Here is a 22,638-nt window from a genome sequence, read left to right on the forward strand (position 1 = left end):
GGTAAATTACACATCTCGAAAAAAATCATCGACATTGTTACGCTCACAAACACACACTACGGATTTATATTTTTGTCTGGTACATGTTGTCTTAGAAACAAATTGAGAACGGCTCCAATTCCCCGGTTCGGACCAAGAATTTCGTGATGTTTCCCTTGAATTGTAAAGCTAATGCTGGAACCTGAATTCTCTTAGTGTATATCGTCAACTGCGATTCACTCTTTGCCATTTCTAGCTCGTTGACGGTTCACTGAAAATAAATAAAGAAAAAGAACTGTCTTATGTACCGCATCTCAAACAGCCGGCGAATAAAAGTGTTAAAAGTAAAAAGCCTGACAGCTGACCTACCGGCCTACCTCGCCCAGTGATGCAAGCTTTCTTACGGCTCTTGAATTACAAATGGTGTTCCATCGCATATATCGTACAAAAATTTTCACTTCTTCTTGCCGCTGATCGGATTACTTGGTATTCAAAAACCTTCCAAATCCTCTATTTGCTGTGGTAAATAGCCTCTAATACTCTCGTATAAATTTAACAAGGGACGGAAGGAGCATATACCGCGATCAGTAATTACGATAAAACGTTCTTATTCGAGGATTTTCATCTCTGATTTAACAGAAAATGACCGGCTTCCGTCTTATTAATATAACCTTAGTAGGTCTTAACGACGTTTGAAAATTTGCTTCACAGATGTAATTATGAGTAGTTTCCACAGATCTAAACATGGTAGTAAATACTGAAGTGCCACATTAACTGCTATCTCAGAGCAAACAGAAAAACAAAAAATCTTTTAACTTTAAAAATTTTAATAAGAATGCTGCAGTGCGATAGCAATTAATCGCCACCCCTCCCCCCGTTTTGCAGCTTGGGATATACAGAATTCCATCGGCTAAAATTCCGTCTCTCTTCTTATGTTCATTTACCTTTATTTTATTTCAAGCGGCCCACCTTGTGACAATCTCTTCATCTCATATTTTCCATTTGTCCCTATCTTCGTCAACTCCGCGGAGAACTTTCAAAACCCTTCTATAGCAACACATCTCAGATGCTTCTATTCTCTTCATTTCCGGTGTTCCACATTCTGTGATTCACTACTTTATACTGCTGTGCCTCAAACGCATTTACTGAGAAATTTCATCTTGAGATTAAGGCTCATGTTTGGTACCAGCAGACTTCTCTTGGCCAGGAATGCACTTTGCCCATACTAATCAGGTTTTGATGTTTTCCTTCCTTTGTCCATCATTTGTTGTTTTGTTTTGAAGTTAATGAATTACTTACCTTCCTCTATTTCATGATCACCAATCTTGATGTTTAGTTTATCGCCCAACTGACTTCTAACAATCTTCATTGCCTTCTTCTTTCTCCAGTTTACCCTCAGTCGGTGTTTTGTATTCATTAGGCAGTTCATTTTATTCAACACTTCCTGTGAATCTTCTTCAGTATCACTGAAGATTGTAATGTCAGCAGCCAATCTTGTCATTGTTGTCCTTTCACCCTAAATTTCGATCCCGCTCTTGAACCGTCCTTTTACTTCCATCATTGCTTCTTCGATGTATACATTTAGCACTAGGGTGGAAAGAGAACATCCCTGTCTTGCAGGCTTGCTAACCGAGCACTCAGTTCTCGGTCTTCCAATCTTATTGTCTCGTTTTGTTCTTGTATATGCTGTAAATTATGGGTCTTTCCCTACAACCTACCTACTTGTCCCAGCCGGCCGCGGTGGTCTCGCGGTTCTAGGCGCTCAGTCCGGAGCCGCGCGACCGCTACGGTCGCAGGTTCGAATGCTCCCTCGGGCATGGATGAGTGTGATGTCCTTAGGTTAGTTAGGTTTAAGTAGTTCTAAGTTCTAGGGGACTGATGACCAAAGATGTTAAGTCCCATAGTGCTCAGAGCCATTTGAACCAACTTGTCTCAGAATTAAAATGCTTTTTCCAGTTAAATCCTTGATTTTTCTTAACTCTTGCTTCAGTTATCCACTACAATATCAGAACTGTCTCTCTGGTACCTTTAACTTTCCGAAAGCCAAACCGATCGTGTGTTGGACGACGATCCAACATATCCTCCATTTTCCTCTCCAATTTTCTGCATATTATCCCCGGCAGGAACTTGGATGCATGATCAGTTAAAGTAATTGAGCGATAATTTTTGTACTTCAATGCCCTTCTTATCTTCAGGGTTGTGTGGACGATATTGTTCCGTGACTCTGATGGTATGCCCCAATTACATAGATTATACACACCAACAAGAGTATTCGTTTGGTTACTATTTCTCCCACTGACTTTAAAAGTTCAGAAGCAATATTGCACATCCATTTTGCCATTTTTTATCGCAAGCCTTCCAAAGCAGATTTCATTTCCGACTGTAATACTGAATCTACTGTGTGTTTCATATCGATTCCACTTTTTTCTTCTATGACGTCATCAGACAATTCCTCCTCCTCGCAGAGACCTTCAGTGTACTCTTCCCACCTATCTGTTCTCACCTCTGCATTTAAAAGAAAAATTCCAACTGCTCTTTTGATGTTGAAGTACTTGATTTAATTTCGCCGAAGGGCGTCTTGACTCTGATATATGATGCCTCAAAACGTTGGGAACAAGCTACTTAAACCAAAACAAGAAAAAAATGTCGGATTAACATGGAATATAAATTGCATACCCTAACAAATATGAGAGGCAACGGCCTTGCCGCAGTGGATACACCGGTTCCCATGAGATCACCGAAGTTAAGCGCTGTCGGGCGTGGTCGGCACTCGGATGGGTGACCATCCAGCCGCCGTGAGCTGTTGCCATTTTTCGGGGTGCACTCAGCCAATTGAGGAGCTACTCGTCCGAATAGTAGCGGCTTCGGTCAAGAATACCATCATAACGACCGGGAGAGCGGTGTGTTGACCCACGCCCCTCCTATCCGCATCCTCATCTGAGGATGACACGGCGGTCCCGGTAGGCCATTCGTGGTCTGAAGACGGAATGCTAAGAGATATGAGACCATGTTCACCTTCGGTGTTGTGTGATGTCCTTAGGTTAGTTAGGTTTAAGTAGTTCTAAGTTCTAGGGGACTGATGACCATAGATGTTAAGTCCCATAGTGCCAGAGCAATTTTTTTTCGCCTTCGGTACTTTAAAAATATTTCCTCTGCTGCAAGCTCTTTGGTCTTCGTATTTTGGGAGGAGGTAGTATGGATTAAAAGTAGGAAACAATGTATGGTGAACATGGGTTCGAAAAACTTACCTTAAGAGCTATGAGGTTCATTAGCGAAGGTGAGTAAGTGCTCACAGTTCTTAAGGTGTACGTTTTTAAGCTCATGTTTACGAGATTGTTAGTTGTTTTGGTGTAATTATCCTGTCGCCGAAATTTGTAAAAGTATTTTTGAAACACCCTAAATATGCTGAATCAGTATTTCCGACGACCGTCGATTTCTTTGTGCATTTCTTCACATTCTTCGCACAGTACTGCTTTTCCCTTCCTCCTTGTGGCCATACAGGGATCAAAAATCTCTTAATTTCTGCGCCTTGAGAAATGTTAGAAACATCGTTCAAGGAAACAGCAATCATTAAAATACGTGGACTTCGGCAGCCGGTGTAAAAATAATTAAAACCCATCTATGTGCGTCATCCTTAAAATAGTAAAGTAGAAAGATGGTGTTTCTGATGGTATCATAAGGCCACCGAAGTTAGATTTCTTCAACTTTAGTGACACTAAAACACCAGTGGTTGAAGGTACGGAGAGTAAGGGAATGTGTGGCAGACCGTACGTTGGTTACACGGCTTGCTGGAATTTGGCAGGGCAACACAAATCAGATAGAAGCTTGCCACTGCCATTACATAAAGGTGACGTCAGCAGTTAATGCGGTATTTGTTTAGCTGGTCGCGGTAGGGACTAGCGTGGGATCAACACTACGATCATACGCGTCTTTTTTGTATTGGAATCGCTGAAAATCAAGAAGTCGGAGCGTGTAAATGTCCTCTCTAGCGATGTTATCAGGCTGCTTCAGGATTTCAATGGAACGTCTCTCACCAGTAACATAAATTTACATAATACAAATTCCACGTTAATTTCTATGCTGCACAACATAGCTCTGGCAAGACCACAACATTTTAATTTTCTGATGTGTTTGATAGCAGGTACACTAGAAATGTTTTTAGTTGCATCGAAAACTGTGCTCGTACAGGGATTCCAATGTGAGTGAATGAAATTTTTTTTATTAATACAGAGGTAATTTCAAGAACATCGATTTGACGTATGACATCTTACCTGCTGCGTATTCATGCACATTGCGACAATCACCTGCAACCCTCAAAGAGCTTCAGTCTGCTAGAGCAGTACAATTCTGGGTGGAAACCTTACCGTACACCACAGCATCGTCAGCAAACGACTGCAGATTGCTGTCCACCCTGTCCATCAAATCATTTACGTATAGAGAGTATAGTAGCTGTCCTGTCACACTTTCCTGGGGCACTCCTGATGATACCCTTGTTTCTGATGCGTACTCACCGACGAGCCACTCACATATCTGTGAACCTGTTCTGTATGCTCTCACGTGCCTGCAATGGGGCACCGTGTCTAACGCTTTCCGGAAATCTATAAATACGGAATCTGCCTGTTACCCTCCATCCATAGTTCGCAGTATATCGTGTGAGAAAATGGTAAGCTGAGTTTGGCACGAGTGATGCTTTCGAAAAACATGCTGACTCGAGTACATACGATTTAGGGCCTCAAGAAAATTTGTTATATTCGAACTGAGAATGTGTCAACGATTCTACAGCAATCGATGTTAGGGATATTAGTCTGTAATTTTGTAGGTTCTTTTGTGCTGCTTATATGCAGCAGTCACTTGCTTAGTGGTGTGCCTTCCACATGGGGGGTCTGTACGATAGTCAGACGACAGTATGTTTGTACGGTTCTCCTGCGTAAAGGATGTCTTGAAAGTGAAATTTAAAACTACTTAACGATTTTACAAAAGACATTCTAAAGGTGGCAGGGGTAAAATACAGGGAGCGAAAGGCTATTTACAATTTGTACAGAAACCAGATGGCAGTTATAAGAGTCGAGGGACATGGAAGGGAAGCAGTGGTTGGGAAGGGAGTGAGACAGGGTTGTAGCCTCTCCCCGATGTTATTCAATCTGTATATTGAGCAAGCAGTAAAGGAAACAAAAGAAAAATTCGGAGTAGGTATTAAAATTCATGGAGAAGAAGTAAAAACTTTGAGGTTCGCCGATGACATTGTAATTCTGTCAGAGACAGCAAAGGACTTGGAAGAGCAGTTGAACGGAATGGACAGTGTCTTGAAAGGAGGATATAAGATGAACATCAACAAAAGCAAAACGAGGATAATGGAATGTAGTCAAATTAAATCGGGTGATGCTGAGGGAATTAGATTAGGAAATGAGACACTTAAAGTAGTAAAGGAGTTTTGCTATTTAGGGAGTAAAATAACTGATGATGGTCGTAGTAGAGAGGATATAAAATGTAGACTGGCAATGGCAAGGAAAGTTTTTCTGAAGAAGAGAAATCTGTTAAAATCGAGTATAGATTTAAGTGTCAGGAAGTCGTTTCTGAAAGTATTTGTATGGAGTGTAGCCATGTATGGAAGTGAAACATGGACGATAAACAGTTTGGTCAAGAAGAGAATAGAAGCTTTTGAAATGTGGCTACAGAAGAATGCTGAAGATAAGGTGGGTAGATCACGTAACTAATGAGGAGGTATTGAATAGGACTGGGGAGAAGTTTGTGGCACAACTTGACTAGAAGAAGGGATCGGTTGGTAGGACATGTTTTGAGGCAACAAGGGATCACAAATTTAGCATTGGAGGGCAACGTGGAGGGTAAAAATCGTAGATGGAGACCAAGAGATGAATACACTAAGCAGATTCAGAAGGATGTAGGTTGCAGTAGGTACTGGGAGATGAAGAAGCTTGCACAGGATAGAGAAGCATGGAGAGCTGCATCAAACCAGTCTCAGGACTGAAGACCACAACAACAACAACAGAATATTTCTCAGCTTCTCTGCCGGATCTTTCTGTAAGGTATGACGGTGGAAGCTGTTGTAGCATAGATCTTTTTGCAGACGCACAAATCTCTACTAAACTTTGCATTTCGTCATTTGCGTGTTCTCTTTTGAACCTAGATTGCAACAGTCTCTGCTTCCGCAGCATTTTCCTAATCTCATTATTAAACCGTGGTTTGTCTTTTCCAGCTTTAATCCACTTACTATGGACATAGCTCTCCAGACTACGATTTACAGTCTGCTTAAACTTTGCCCATAATTCCTCTACTCCCATCCTACTAGTGACGCCAGTTTACTCCGTATCTGAGATGCTTACAACTGCGTATCTGCTCTTTCTAGCAGAAACACTCTCCTAGTCTTGTTAACTGATTTATTAACTTCCGTAGCCACAGTTGCTATTATGAGATCATGATCGCTATTCGTTCTATACTGACGTTGTCGATAAGGTCCATCCTATTTGTAGCTACTGCTCAAGACAGTTTCAGAAAAGTGTACAAAAGCACGACTGTCTGTCTGTAGACCGTGAAGTGAGTCCACATAAATGACAGTCTATACTCGATTGGTTAAAGTCGCCTCCAACTAGATATTTTTGCAGACGCACAAATATCTACTAACCTACTAGGGATTTAAGCGCTACTGACCGTGGACTTTTTTAATGGCTCTAGAACTGTCACAGCAGAAGTGGGCGGCCAGTAAAATCATCTAACAGTGAACTTGGTTTCACTTACGGGACCAGATAACTTCACTGTGATACTGAATATCGGCCTCAATAGAGACAATGCTTTTATTAACTGCAATGCGCAGCCCACTCCACTTCTATGGCATCTAATCTGTCTTTCTGAAATACGTTCTGAGATTCGCTAAACATCTCAGAGTCTCAGAGCCATTCACTTCGGGTCTCAGCCACCTCTCGGTCCCAAGTGTAATTTGAGCGCCAGAAAGTTCCTGGAGGACAGTAAATTCGGGAGATTTGTTACAAATGCTTCTATCTACTGATAAGATTTTGACAGTAGAAGTGCTTTTAGTCTAAACGTAGTCTGACTTCTGTTGCTGCCCATTGACTGGCGTGTGTTTAACAGAGAATCTCAAACTAGAACCTAGTGAAAAAGAACCTCACCTCCACTCCACAAGTACTCTGCTACTCGAGAAGGTGCTTCCTTTGTGTGGTGTACCCCTGCCCTATCAAGGGGAGTCCTACAAATCCCCCAACTATGACGCAGAAATTCCGGATCCCGTACACATTTTCGTTCGTCGCTGATTATTAGGCTTAATGTCCCGTTGCAGCTGGTCCCCCTTCAATTTGAGATAGTATTTCACAGCTGCAGGATCTGTTCTTTCGAAGGAACAGCCACCATGCATTCAAAAATTAAATCTGGGAGCAGTACTGCAAATTGCGAGCTCTGTTTACATCCCAAGCTTCATGCCAGCAGCCTTCACCACTTCCGTCTGTTACCTGTATGAATTGAGCATGGCCTGAGAAACCATGCTGCAGACATCATTCATGGGGTGTAAGCCACAACTTGCAGACGACTGCACCCTGCACTCTCGATACCGGCAGGCATGTCCGCCTCGACATCTTGGTTGAGCCCCCCAGCATAGGTAGGAAGTGTACACTGGCTTTCTTTCCAATCCTGAGCGCTCTCTGAGTAATTAGGTCCATAACGAGTCTAAGGTTGGAGCTCCCGATAACTAGTAAACACTTCCCCTCGTCTGCCGGCTCGGACACTGTTGAAAGAGCGGCGACAAGTGTTCAGTTGCAAGCGTGCAAATCAGCTACCATTAAGGAACTGTATCATGGAAATGGTTTTCTCCTGCTGTGGATATTTGGGCTATATTAATAGTAGCATTGAGTTACTATATTCACAACACACATTAAGTATGTTATCTCTTACATCAACTCTGATAATTAATTACATCTGAGTGCAGTTGGGATCTTACGAATTTATAATCTTGTCTCCTGGTCTTTTTTAAATGAATCCTTTCATTTGTTCCGAATTGCTCCTGTGTTCACCCAAGAAAGTCATCCTCGACAGGAAACCCACTTATTTTAATTGTATGTAAATGTGAGAGAAATAGTATTCCCTAAGTTATGTTTGCAAACGTATTAAGTAGCAATCTCAGCTACGTGTCGTTTTTGAGATAACAGGCAGTAGAGAAGAAGGCATCAAGTTAATCTGTGCTCTGACTTTTTCAGATTATTGGGTATGTAGAGCACAAATGGCAAAATCATTTGGACTGTGCAGATTATATTTATAAGGTGCAACTTGTTTACGTGTATCGTTAGTAGCCGCGCGGGATTAGCCGAGTGGTCTGGGCGCTGCAGCCATGGACTGTGCGGCTGATCCCGGCGGAGGTTCGAGTCCTCCCTCGGGCATGGCTGTGTGTGTTTGCTCTTAGGATAATTTAGGTTAAGTAGTGTGTAAGCTTAGGGACTGATGACATTAGCAGTTAAGTCCCATAAGATTTCACACACATTTGAATATTTTTATCGTTAGTAGATGCATGAGATCAACAGTGAACATTCTAATTTCAGTTTGTCCTAGTTGACTCTTGTTAACAATCCTTTTTTGTGCCATTGCGCTTTGCGAAACACCAAGCCACTCAAAAACTTAAACCCTCTCATTCAGATTGCTTTTACTTAGACAAGTGTCAGATTTGATATAATGGGGCAACATTTCAGTTCGTAAAACCGGGGTCAGAGCCTCTTATGAACTCCCACTTTACAGTAAATTAAGGGAGGCCAAGATTTTCAGATAAATTTAACTACATTGAAACATGATTTACCTCTCTAACATTCTTCACAGGGAAGTTTTAATTACTTACAAACAACACAAAATGTAAGTGAATGAAATGCATCAATAAATCATCTTTATGAAAGAGTAGCTGAATTTCTTTTTAAATGTCATCCATTTAGTTTTATTCGTTCTGTATAGTTCGATCAAATCATAATTAAAAGTGATTCCATATCAAAAGAACTGGTATGCTGGTTTTGTGGTTAAAATTTATATTTATTCTTCCTGATGCTGATGACTGACATCACTTTCGAATGACATTAAAATTCCATCGTTTGATAACGGCCAGTTGATGAGGGTCGTTACACTGTTTATTAAATATCGGACTGGTGGTCCATGGCGTAACACTTTCCGTGTCTCACGGTGCATTTTCACAAGTGCTGAAACATGTCGGGACGCGTCAACAACATGATAACGATGGTGATGACCACTCGGAACAAGGATCATGTGATGCCATTTGAACCAATCTCACTCCATGCGACTATTTCAAAACGGAATAAGGAGATAACTATTTCGACAACTACGTAGATTCTTACGTCGTTTGCCAGCATACACTGATAAACAAAAATGTCATGACCACTGGCGGCGTTGTTGTGGGCACGTGACGCGGTAACAGAAGTGTATAAACGGAGTCTGACGGCAATATGGACTGCAAATGGAGAAATCTATTGAGATAAATGACTAGGACGAATAGCAGGTTATTATTACGCAGAGCGAGTGAACAAGCATCTAGAGAAAAGAGAACCTGGTCGAATGTTCACGAGATACTGTCATGAGCATCTACGGAAAGCTGTAGAAGGACAGTGAAACTATCACTAGGTGCTAAATGGTTGGACGTCAACTACTCTTCACAGAATGTGGGGTTCGGAGGCTTCTCTGGTGTCTGAACGTGGATCTCCGCAGCAGACTGCCAGTACGTGTTCACACGTTGACCCAATGATATAGTCAATTACAATTGCAGTCGGCACGGAACCATCGGCGTTGGTCGGTGCATCGACAGAGTCGTGTCCGTTCATTGGATGAATCACAGTTTTGCTACATTATGGCTATGGTCGTCTCAACAAACTTCGTCACCGGGGTGAGCTGCGTCTCGAAACGTGCAACGCGCCACCGACGCATGCTGGCGGGAGCAGAATTATGCTGTGGGAGACAGCCTGTCGATGGAGGGCATTTATACTCGCACACGGGCTGTGAACCCACGGTCGATGCATAAAGAAGCCGCCGCGACCTATTTGATTTCGGTTCCGGCGAGATAAGTCGACGGCCAACTCATCTCAAGATGGTGGCCAAATGACGATATGTTCCGGTTGGCGACCCGACATGAATACAATCAATTACCACGCGGGGAAAGTTATCGAACCACAGTTGTCATTGCTGTCCGTGTTATCTCCGCGCTAAGCCGCCAAAATTGGCTCTTACCTCGGCTTGTATCTAATGTTCCATGCAGCGAATGTAGTTAAGCTACCTTGAGCCTCACTTCAAGAAGGACCAAATTACAAAATCGCCGTGACACAAGGTATATGAAGCTCAGTCAGTATTTACTTTCTCTGCCTTGTGATCATGGACTTCAAAATAGTGATTTTCTTTTAGTTCTGCGTTGTGCAGGGTGTTACAAAGAGGTACGGCCAAACTTTCAGGAAACATTCCTCACACACAAATAAAGTAAAGATGTTATGTGGACATGTGTCCGGAAACGCTTAATTTCCATGTTAGAGCTCATTTTAGTTCCGTCAGTATGTACTGAAGGAAGGTAATGTTGACTTCGGTGCTTGTGTTGACACAGATTTTCTGTGAACGTTTGGGCATGCATTGTTGGTAATGTCTTGATTGGGCCCCATGTTCTCCCACCTACGCTCAGCAGAGCACGTTATCATGATTTCGTACGGGATACTCTACCTGTGCTGATAGAACATGTGCCTTTAGAAGTACGACACAACATGTGGTTCATTCACGACGGAGCTCCTGCACATTTCAGTCGAAGTGTTCGTACGCTTCTCAACAACAGATTCGGTGACCGATGGATTGGTAGAGACGGACCAATTCCATGGCCTCCACGCTCTCCTGACCTCAACCCTCTTGACTTTCATTTATGGGGGCATTTGAAAGAAGCTCTTGTCTACGCAAGCCGGCCGCGGTGGTCTCGCGGTTCTAGGTGCTCAGTCCGGAACCACGCGACTGCTACGGTCGCAGGTTCGAATCCTGCCGCGGGCATGGATGTGTGTGATGTCCTTCGGTTAGTTAGGTTTAAGTAGTTCTATGTTCTAGGGGATTTATGACCACAGATGTTAAGTTCCATAGTGCTCAGAGCCATTTGAACCATTTTTTTGTCTACTCAACCCCGGTATCAAATGTAGAGACTCTTCGTGCTCGTATTGTGGACGGCTGTGATACAATACGCCATTCTCCAGGGCTGCATCAGCGCATCAGGGATTCCATGCAACGGAGGGTGGATGCATGTATCCTCGCTAACGGAAGACATTTTGAACATTTCCTGTAACAAAGTGTTTGAAGTCACGCTGGTACGTTCTGTTGCTGTTTGTTTCCATTCCATGATTAATGTGATTTGAAGAGAAGTAATATAATGAGCTCTAACGTGGAAATTAAGCGTTTCAGGACCCATGTACACATAACATCTTTTCTTTATTTGTGTGTGAGGAATGTTTCCTGAAAGTTTGGCCGTACCTTTTTGTAACACCCTGTATATTTAATTTGAAATCAGATTGATTTTATCCATGACATTTACGGTTAATTCACAAGAAGGCAAACGTGTATTATAGACTAAAAGCAGCGTACAAAAGTTGTCGTTAGCTATAGAGAGGATTATCTCAAACGAGTATTTGATACATACGAGATAACGAATTTCAGTTCGAAGAAATTAGAGAAACCGAGACATAAGGAAACACGAAGAGAGAGTTCTAGATAATTGAGGGGGTGCTAATTGTGTTGACTTGGCGCCTTTATCTCGCGCTGAAGTATAAAATGCTGTGGGGCTAACGGAACGAAAACAGGTTTGCTCCGAAGACGGGACACTGGCCACCTAATAAGGATCCGCAGAGGAAACATAATTGACCTGCTGTTAGATGGGGGCCTGCAGCAAAAGAAGTGTTTCGATACTCTTGTCACGTCTGTGGGATTAGAGGGAGATGGCCCGTCCTATGGACGTGCGATTTCGTAAGGCAAGCAGTCACAGTGGCGGCTTCTCACATCCCAGAAGCCGTGAGGCGTTCCTTCTCCCGCAGCTTCCACATGCCGAAGCTTCACACGTTCTCCGGCACATCTCAAGGCTCTCAGTTCTCAACGATCTGAAGCAACACGTCTCGTGCCATACCGACAGCGGTACACGTTTGAGCGTACCAGTGAGTGGCAGGTGTGGCCGGTAGCAGTAAATATACAACATACGCACGTAAGAAACCAATAACGCGTCACTGTTAAGGTCGGTTTTAATGTAAATAATTAAGATTAATTTGGGAGAGAAATGGACGTTTAGAAGAACTCGGATGTAAATCATATTCTGTATTTTCCCAGCATACGTGCTAACAGGCAAGGATGAGGAATTTTCATACTGGTCACTTTGTTACCATTCAAAATACAGCAGAAGCTACGGTTAATGAAATGGAACAACAAATTTCTAACACATTCTATAACTCGATAAAATCTGCAGTAAAATGGGTAACTGGAGATCTAACGTATGCTTTATACAATTTTGATCTCAAAATTTTTGAGTATGCCTCTCATTCTGTTGCACTGCAGGTTCTATGGGACCAAACTGCTGACGTCATTGGTCCCTAGGCTTACACACTAATTAATGTAACTTAAACTAACTTATGGGTAGGACAACACACACCCATGCCCGAGGGAGAACTCGAAACTCCGACGGGGGGAGCCGCGCGAACCGTGACATAAGCCCTAAACCACGCGGCTACCTCGCGCGGCATTCACGCTTTCACAAGTGGGCTATAGACAGGATTGAAATTCAATCCTAGAGGTCGTTGATACATGCATAACGTACAGATAAATGTGCAAACTAATTAAAACAACATTCATTTAGAGGTGCTCTAAAAATATTCTCAATTCTATGGCAGTCAGCAAAAACCTTTATATTCAAGCATATAAAAATATATTGCATTTCTGACCATTTACAGAAGGTCAGAGCTTAGCAAATTGTTTCAAAACTAAAGCGTGATTTCACAAATAATGCTAAAATATGTTGTGATGACTTTAAAATTAGTATTTGTCGAAGCGAGGACCACCGCACTACTGTGCCTTCGCACTTTAAATTATGCTGACTCATTTATTTCTTGAAATGCTGCCGCAAATTACTTTTTTATGTTACTTCACGTCCCGTTTGATTCCCACTTCCATTTTATTACTTATTTTTCGAACAACGATACACGCTGTAATGTGAAACAGAATAATACACATGTCCTCTAAGCTTTTCCTTTTTCTCTTTTGTAAATACTAATTTTAAAATCATCACAACATCCTCGGTCTCAGCATGATTTATGCCATCAATTTTCTTATTTTTAAAATAATTTGCTTAATTGCGATCAGCTATAAATTATTAGAAAACTAATAGATTCTTACAGGCTTCAAAGAAAAAGCTTCTTGGTTACTTTAATACAATTGTGAGTATATTTTACGGTATCTCTAAATGAATCTTACTATAACAAGTTTCCGTGCTTATCTCTCTGATTTGCATACATCAAGGACCGCTACGATTGCATTTGCATCCTAATCACTGTTTCTCTTATGAGTAGTCAGGTGTATTTTCTCTGGTGTTTGATGAGATATTTGCAGTGTCGCTTTTGGGACTGTGTGACTGGAGTCACACCAAACAGCTACTGCTCTTCACACGTTTCCCGCAACGCCCAGTGTGAACAGAAAGCTTCGGTTTGTTTCCTCTTACAAATACACTACTGGCTATGAAAATTGCTACACCAAGAATAAATGCAGATGATAAACGGGTATTTATTGGACAAATACATTGTATTAAAACTGACATGTGATTACATTTACACGCAATTTCGGTGCATAGATCCCGAGAAATCAGTGCCCAGAACAACCTCTAACCGTAATAACGGCCTTGATACGCCTGGGCATGGAGTCAAACAGAGACTGGATGGCGTGTACAGGTAGAGCTGCCCATGCAGCTTCAACACGGTACCACAGTTCATCAAGAGTAGTGACTGGCGTATTGTGACGAGCCAGTTGCTCGGCCACCATTCATCAGACGTTTTCAATTGGTGAGAGATCAGGAGAATGTGCTCGCAAGGGCAGCAGTCGAACATTTTCTGTATCCAGAAAGGCCCGTACAGGACCTGCAACATGCGGTCGTGCGTTATCCTGCTGAAATGTAGGGTTTGGCAGGGATCGAATGAAGGTTAGAGCCACGGGTCGTAACACATCTGAAAAGTAACGTCCACTATTCAAAGTGCGGTCAACGCGAACAAGAGGTGACCGAGACGTGTAATCAATAACACCCCATACCATCACGCAGGGTGATACGCCAGTTTGGCGATATCGAATACACGCTTCCAATGTGCATTCACCGCGATGTCGCCAAACACGGGTACGACCATCATGATACTGTAAACAGAACCTGGATGCAGCGTCAAGGGTAACCGCAGCCATGGTCTCCGAGCTGATAGTCCATGCTGCTGCAAACGTCGTCGAACTGTGCGTGCAGATGGTTGTTGTCCTGCAAACATCCTCCTTACACGAGGCAGCACAACAACGTTTCACAAGGCAACGCCGGTCAACTGCTGTTTGTGTTGAGAAATGGGTTGGAAACTTTCCTCATGTCAGCACGTCGTAGGTGTCGCCACCGGCGCCAACCTTGTGTGAATGCTCTGAAAAGCTAATCATTTGCATATAACAGCATCTTCTTCCTGTCCGTTAAAATCCGCGTCTGTAGCACTTCATCTTCGTGGCGCAGCAATTTTAATGGCGAGTAGTGTAGTTTTTAAATCGGAATTTAAGTGTTCATTTGACAGAGCGGTTCAATATTATTCTAGTGCGGTATTCGTTTCATCTACATGTATTAATTGGGACAGTAAAGCTGAAAGAAGAACCAGTGGTCCAGCAGTGACACCATTTCCCTGCCCCATGCTTACTGCTACCGCCGAGCGTGCAGTGCTATTCAGTCGCTGCTGGGTTGCTGTTTCTTCTTCGTGTCTTGACTCTCCCTTTAATAAATAGAATACATACCCATAAAAGGAATACCAGAATAGATTAATTTGGCAGCTCTCTATAGAGTGGGTGGTTGAAATTCATCCTTAAAAATGATATTGTTTTTGTAATGGAAAACAAACGGACGCTTTCCGTTCACATTGGGCGTCGCGTGGAACATGTGAAAAGCAGCTGTTGTTTGGGCTCACTTCAGCTACGCAGTCCTAAAACTAAATCGCAAATACCTGCCGAAACACCAGAGAAAATATACCTGAGAACTCTTAGGAAAGACACCTTGTATATACTGCTTGAAACATGCATGACAATTTAGACTCGTGTTATTTTTACATATTTCTCATTTTCTCCGTGCTGCATATATATATATATATATATATATATATATATATATATATATACCAGTTGAGTCACAAACCAGTTCTGAGACAGCAGCAATGACGCGGTGCTGACGACAATGGGACCGCATTCTTGGACAGTCATGTTGAAATCTTTGTCCACGCATTCCACTTCTCTGTTGTTTGCGAAAATCTTCCTAACAAAGTACTTCCAAGTTCTTTCCCTACGTTAGTTCTAGGGACCTAGACGTCGATGTGATTGTGGATCGGCTGCTGAGGGAGTTGCAGGTACACGGCTGTTCCAGTCAAATGGATACAGTGTGCTGAATGGAGAGGGCTAGAAACCACCACGCATGGATGTTACCGACGAGCTGTAAATATTTGAAAGGCGTATCATGCATATGGAAATAAACACAACACTCCAACCATGCTTCCAGTTTGATAAAGATAGTATCATCGTAGGTGAAGTAATAGCTTGTGTGACATCAGCCAATTTCTATGGGAGTGTACAGATTGTAGCCGGCCGCGGTGGTCTAGCAGTTCTAGGCGCGCAGTCCGGAACCGCGCGACTGCTACGGTCGCAGGTTCGAATCCTGCCTCGGGCATGGATGTGTGTGATGTCCTTAGGTTAGTTAGGTTTAAGTAGTTCTAAGTTCTAGGGGACTGATGACCACAGTAGTTAAGTTCCACAGTGCTCAGAGCCATTTGTACAGATTGTATCAAAATGTATATTACAAGGCGCAGTGATTGATAGATGGGTACCACTTGAGCATGTTGTCCTAATAAACTTATCAATAAATGCTGTATAGAGCCAATCGGTTGTATAAAGTTAATAGTCAAAAGCCTTGAGCAGGTTTTGAAGAAGGAACAGAGTCACGTAAGTTACACTACGCTAAAATGATTAGCGTGCACTACGAGCTAAAACACTCGCTTTTCATGGACGATTTTCTTCTGTTTGATATACGCTTTGCAGCTCATTATGTAAGCTTATAATTTTAACGTAAAGTAAGTTATGTAATTTTAATCCTTCTGAGGGGCAGACGCGTAGAAGTATTGTAACCTGATACGAGTTGTGCTGTTTGAGGCTTTCCCGGCGCTGCATCTGCTTGATAGGTTCCCGGGAATTACGCCGGATAATATTGTAGAAACCGCTCAATGTTTCAGCGAGACAACTGCCCGCCAACTTCAGGTGCTACTGTCGCGTCGCTGAGAAGCTCGCCAGTTTATATGCTGGCTTTCCAGAACAGCGCAGGCGCCAGCGGGGCATAACGCCATAAGACTAATCGTAGACAGCGTCGAATACCAGAGCCCTCTGCTGGAGAAACGGGTGGCGGTCTGCGGAGGCGCGCCGCGGCGCGGGAAAATGCGGCCGGGAGCGACGGACACGATTTAAGCTAGTGCATAGGGCTAGAGCCATCTCAGATCAGGACAGCTTATCGGCAGAGCTTAGCCATCTCCGCTCTGTGTTTGCCCAGAACGGGTACTCCGAGAAGCAGATCCGGAACGCATTTCGACCAGCACGCTCCAAACCTCAAGAACAGCCTGAAGAAGCAGAGAACACCACGGGCTTGGTTTTTCTACCGTATGTCGGTGGCATGTCTTTTAAGATGGGTAGAATTTTCAAGAAATACCGGATAAAATGTGTTTTCCGGCCTCCAGCAAGAGTGCAGTCAATGCCGGGCTCTGTTGAAGACAACCTCGGCCTGAGGAGACCAGGAATATATAAAATCCCTTGCCAAAGTGGGATGTCTTATATTGGCCAGACGGGTCGTACGGTCAAAGACAGACGCGACGAACATAAACGTCACACGAGGTTGGGCCAGCCAGAGAAATATGAGGTTGCTGAACACTGCCTTGACACGGGACACGGCATGAATTATGAAGAGACCAAGATCCTCTCGCAAGCTTCCACATACTGGGACTCCATCACCAAAGAGGCGGTCGAAATACATATAAGCAGTGACCTAATAAACAGAGACACGGGGTTTCACCTGAGCAAGTTCTGGGAGCCAGCCTTGGCGGCACTAAGGAATGGCCAGCCGCAGTTAAACAACCGCACCGAGTCAACGCAGATGGGAAGCCTTAAGCCGTCGGCACACGGACCGTGCATCCGAACGTTGAGCGTTGAGCGTGCCCATTTTGTGGCGTCATAGCGTGGAATAGCACGTTCGGGAGTCTTTCCGAACGTGCAGAGCAATATCTAGCATGTCATATATTCTGAGCGTGCGTCTGAGCGTTGACCAATGAGATGGCACAACGCCACCTACGTCACACGCACGCCGTCTCCCTTCAGCACAGAGTTGTGAGGCGCCATATTGGCATTCATTTCAATTCTATACATGTATATGCCGTTTCTGAGCACCAGCGAAGTGAGAATCACTTAACTGTGTGATTCGTTCCAATAAAATAATGAGAAACATCATAGTCGTGGCAAAAGAATTATTGTAACGAGCGTATTATGAGAATAGGCCATTTGAAGGCAGCGGCTCACTGAAGATCCATCCAAAGCGCATTGTTCTTCGTACAATTTGTTATAATTAAATTACAATTAGTAACATAATTATCTACTACAAACGTTTTTAGCAAGGGGTAATATAAATTTAATAAAAAGGATGGTGTTGTATGTTTAGCGTAATGAGTAGCCTCGCTGTCCAATAATGAATTTTTGTTGGGGTGGTGGTTCGCGTCTGAACAGTTCCAAATTTTGTTTCCCAACATTCGCGTTTTTATTAGGTTCTGATACTTTATTATTAGTTTAATATAAGAATATGCTACAATATTTGATGTTATGTAAATATCACCTTTTTATGAGGGGTGACTTTGTTGGATTGGCTTAATCTACAGGACAGCTTGCGCTACTTGTATAAAGATATTTTGCTCCTTTTTCTTTTAAGCTTCGTAATTCACATGTTGCAGAGATTCTGTGCTGGGTAGGAACAGTGATCAAGTAAGACTGACCTTGGGGTTTTACTAAAATGTGGGAATGATTAAATAATGTTTATCTTATTCGGAGGAGTATTCTAAATTTGTACCGCACTGTTTGTGATGGAACTTTTACAAGCCTGTGTCCTTATTAATTGGACATGGCACTTTCCTTTTCGTGGACGATAGAGGAAATGTGCGTTTTAATAGAGCTAACGTGGGAATTTTACGCGCGCCCGTTGAGTAAACAGTGTGATTTACGAACCAGAAACATCCCTCAAACTACCGCTGGAGTGCGTTGCGTTCGCGTATACCACGTTGGGGCCCACGTACCGTATGCACAAGTCGCATCGTTCCTAAGCGTTCAGCAGCACGTTGAACTTGGCACGCTCAACGTTAACGTTCGACAGCACGGTCCGTGTACCGACGGCTTTAGCGCAGATGCTTAAATCGCGCGCCAACACCTCGCGCGCGCGAACGGTTTCCGTCGCTCCCGGCCGCATTTTCCCGCGCCGCGGCGCGCCTCCGCAGACCGCCACCCGTTTCTCCAGCAGAGGGCTCTGGTATTCGACGCTGTCTACGATTAGTCTTCGATGGCGTTATGCCCCGCTGGCGCCTGCGCAGTTCTGGAAAGCCAGCATATAAACTGGCGAGCTTCTCAGCGACGCGACAGTAGCACCTGAAGTTGGCGGGCGGTTGTCTCGCTGAAACATTGAGCGGTTTCTACAATATTATCCGGTGTAATTCCCGGGAACCTATCAAGGTGATAGCAGTTGATCACAATGAAGTTTGTGCAGCCGATTGGTCTGTATACACCACTTACTTAAAGTTGAAGGCTGCTGCTGGCAGCCATTTTTAAAATTCTAATAAAGTTATATTTTGGAGAACCTCGTTGGCGTGCTAGAGTCTTTGAAATGTGGAGGAGGATGTAGGCATTGTGAGCAGATGTACATGAGACTAACTACTTTACGTTCAGAAAAAAATAAGTTTAATTCATTTGCAGAAGGCGTTCAATATGACCGCCACATGTTTGATACATTTTGTGTATCTTCGGATCATATCTTGGTGAATCTTTGGAAAGATTACCCACATATGACTCCAGCAGATACTTGTGGTCGGGTTACTAGATGTTGTGGTGACTTCACGGTGTCTTGTACACCATGGGTTTCATGAAGCCCCGAATTGAAAGTGCAGTGGTGTCAAGACTGGTAAGCGAGGGGACCACGCCACTGGGCCACCACGTCGCAACCATCTGTCCAAAAAGCCTATCTCAAGTGGCCGCGTACCCCTTTGTCGAAGTAAGCTGGAGTGCCATCCTTCTGGAACCACATCGCACCGCAGATATCAGAAGGTACCTGATCCAACAACCCAGATGAGCCCTTTGGCAGAAATAGTAGGTAATTGGGATCATTAACATGGACGGGCATGAGATACAGATCTTGACATGATCATCAATGGGACCTCCATAAACATTCACAAGAAAGCGACATCGCTAACCTCGGATAAGCAGCCGGTAAAGACCCACACAAATATGGCTGTTTCTGGTGTTTCCGTTCCTGACAATGGCTCATTCCTCAGAAAACAGGAAACGTGGTATGAAGAGAGGAGCCAGTTTACTGTGCTCGTGTAGCCATCGGCAATAGTTGAGACGACGAGGGAAGTCACCCCGAGTCATCGCAAAAGCCTACTGGTCTTTGTAGGGATGAAGGTGTTCATCGTGCATAGCGTGTCAGTCCGCCTCGTGGTTCACACGTGTCGTGTGTGCTATAGCTCTGGTGCTCGTAGAAGGAAGGCTGTTCTGAAAAGAGCTGACGTGTAGCTTCTTGAAACTCTGGTGTTAGGGTTGTCCAGTGTGAAGACCGTAGGACTTAAGCTGCACATTTCGCTTAAACGCCGCTGCAGTCTTGGAAACGTGGTGTTCACTATGTGACGCCTGTCTGGTAAATGTTCATATTGCGAAACATCTCTTGCATTTCTCTGAGCTGCCCCTTCACGAGAAGCATGTCGGTGCGCCGTGCAGTTGTGTAAGCGACTGCATTTATTCATTTTCGTTTTACGATAGCTACATGAATGACTGCAAATAACGTATTGCATGAAATTACGGCAAACAAAACAATACTATAGTCTACTATTGTCTACTTAAGACTGTGGCCTGTTTTCTGTGTCATGTAACAAGTAAAACAGTACTACTGGTAAGGACTGCGACTTCACAGTACACGTAATATGATCTCCGCTGCCTCTATTGGTTGGTTTGTGTATCGACTCGCGTTTCGGGCGCTGTAATTGCGTGAAGACTCTCAGAGCGACTACTATTTACATTGTCTCCTTTACTCCTAACCCAGCTTGTGTTGCCGAATCTGCCTGCTTCGTTCTCCACATTTCAGGGACGCCAGCGTGCAAACAAAGTGTTTAAGAAGAAGCGTTTATTAGAAAATATGCTCACTTGATACACATCTACCAGTCACCACGCCTTCTAATGTACCTTTCGGTACACCCCGTATACTGCTGTTGAAGACGGAAGTAAAGTGTAAGACGACGCAAAAACATCTAGTAACGGGAAATAACAGCAATTTTAAGCGCAGAAACTGAAAGCCCCAAAGACAAGGCGCCATTAACACTTGAACCAAGACTAAGTTGGTCGCTGAAAAAGGAAATGTAACATATGTGCCTGGAGAGCATTCCCCATTTCGACTTATCACTGGCCTTCGAGTGCAAGAGAAATTTACGGTGTGCGAAACGTGAGGACTTTTTTTAATGTTTTGGTTTCTCAGTAAGATTGACGATAGTAATTTGACACACGATAGTCCGTCCCTGTTGTCTTGTTCAAGTGCTTCTATCCTGCTAGCTGCCTCGACTACTTTCATACTAGCCCGCCCGGCTAGCCGCGCGGTCTAACGCTCTAGTACCCGAGCAGGAAGGCGTGCCGGTCCACGGCACGAATCCACCAGGCGGATTAGTGTCGAGGTCCGGCGTGCAGACCAGCCTGTGGATGGTTTTTAAGCTGGTTCCGCTTATTCCGCCTCATTTACACTACGTCGGCGACTGCTGCGCCAGCATTGTGTCCACGTACCTGTACACCATATTTACTCCACCACGCAAACATTTGGCGTTACACTCGTCTCGTATGAGATGTTCCTGAGGGGGTTCACTGGGGGCCGAACCGCACAATAAACCTATGTTCGGTGTGTGTGTGACGGCGGTGAGGGGTTGTGAATCACTGAGGGCTACAGCGGCGCGAAGCCCCTCCGTCGTTTCTAGGTCCCGGGTTCAATACATACAATCAGACTATGAGCCTATACAGGAGTACCGATAGTCGAGATCGACTGTCGCCTTTTAGACACAGATAACAAAGCAGTGTATGTCAGTTTGGAACGGGTTAAGCATGTAAAAATATACGGTTGAGAGCGACGTAATCTGGGTAAGTTACACTCCATTTTTTTAAAAAAAAGTTAGTTTTCCATGTCGTCAACTGTAGAATCTTGCAGATGCAGTCAGTGGTATATGTGGATAGTGTCTGCAGAATATTCTACGACAGAGTTGGTCGTAAAGTTGTAAATTAACAACACCTCATGTTTGTTGCTGAATGTGGTAAGCAATAAACTTTTGTCTTTTCATTCTCTGGTGGACGCTGTTCAGCGAGAAACATTTTCGAGAACGGTTGAAATTATGTGTTAAGTTTGTTGAAGACGCTATGGGGTTCCATTCTCGGACATTGAGTGAATACCGTCTGCGTGATCTGCGCTGGTTCAGGACGTCTACGAAGTTTTTAATTTTAATACGTCACTTAATTTGTTCAAGTTTTAACATGAGATCGTACCCCTTAACCTTCATACTTATATGAATTACTGAAAATCATATTTTTATTGCTCCTCGAAGCCGTTAAATGGGCAACCTGACTCTGAACCTGGATTGCTGTTTTAGCCTTATAGTATACAGCTTTTACGGGAAAGTTGTAACAATCTCGGTGATATTAATAAATTCCACTTACAACTATTGGCACGTAAATAGAAAATTTCTTTGATTATTCAACCTCATTTGCTGTAAAAGAGTAACTGTTGTGACTCGGCAAGACAACCAAGCCACTCTGAGGAAGCCGAAATGCACGCGTTTAAGCTCACGCAGGCTGGCGTGAGGTCTGGAACAGTTAAAGGAATAGAGACTAGCCAAAAAAGGTACGTAGCTTCTGGAATACTTTAATCCATAATTGGTGAACATCGGTCTGACGGTACATGCATCACAAGATAAATAGCAAATGATAATGGCGCCTTCCTAGGTCGTAGCAAATGACGTAGCTGAAGGCTATGCTAACTATCGTCACGGCAAATGAGAGCGTATGTAGTCAGTGAACCATCGCTAGCAAAGTCGGCTGTACAACTGGGGCGAGTGCTAGGACGTCTCT

The 22,638-nt window shown here is 43.6% G+C and overlaps 1 protein-coding gene and 1 pseudogene across 1 annotated transcript in view; one reads left to right on the forward strand and one right to left on the reverse strand.

Annotated features, from left to right (window-relative positions):
• Nucleotides 1–22,638, reverse strand: part of LOC126413265 (zinc finger protein 358-like) — a 526,926-nt gene that overhangs the window by 266,220 nt on the left and 238,068 nt on the right. The window lies entirely within an intron of this gene.
• LOC126413571 (5S ribosomal RNA) lies at nucleotides 2,672–2,788 on the forward strand (annotated as a pseudogene).

This window comes from Schistocerca serialis, chromosome 7, assembly GCF_023864345.2.
Source record: "Schistocerca serialis cubense isolate TAMUIC-IGC-003099 chromosome 7, iqSchSeri2.2, whole genome shotgun sequence".
NCBI lineage: Eukaryota > Metazoa > Arthropoda > Insecta > Orthoptera > Acrididae > Schistocerca > Schistocerca serialis.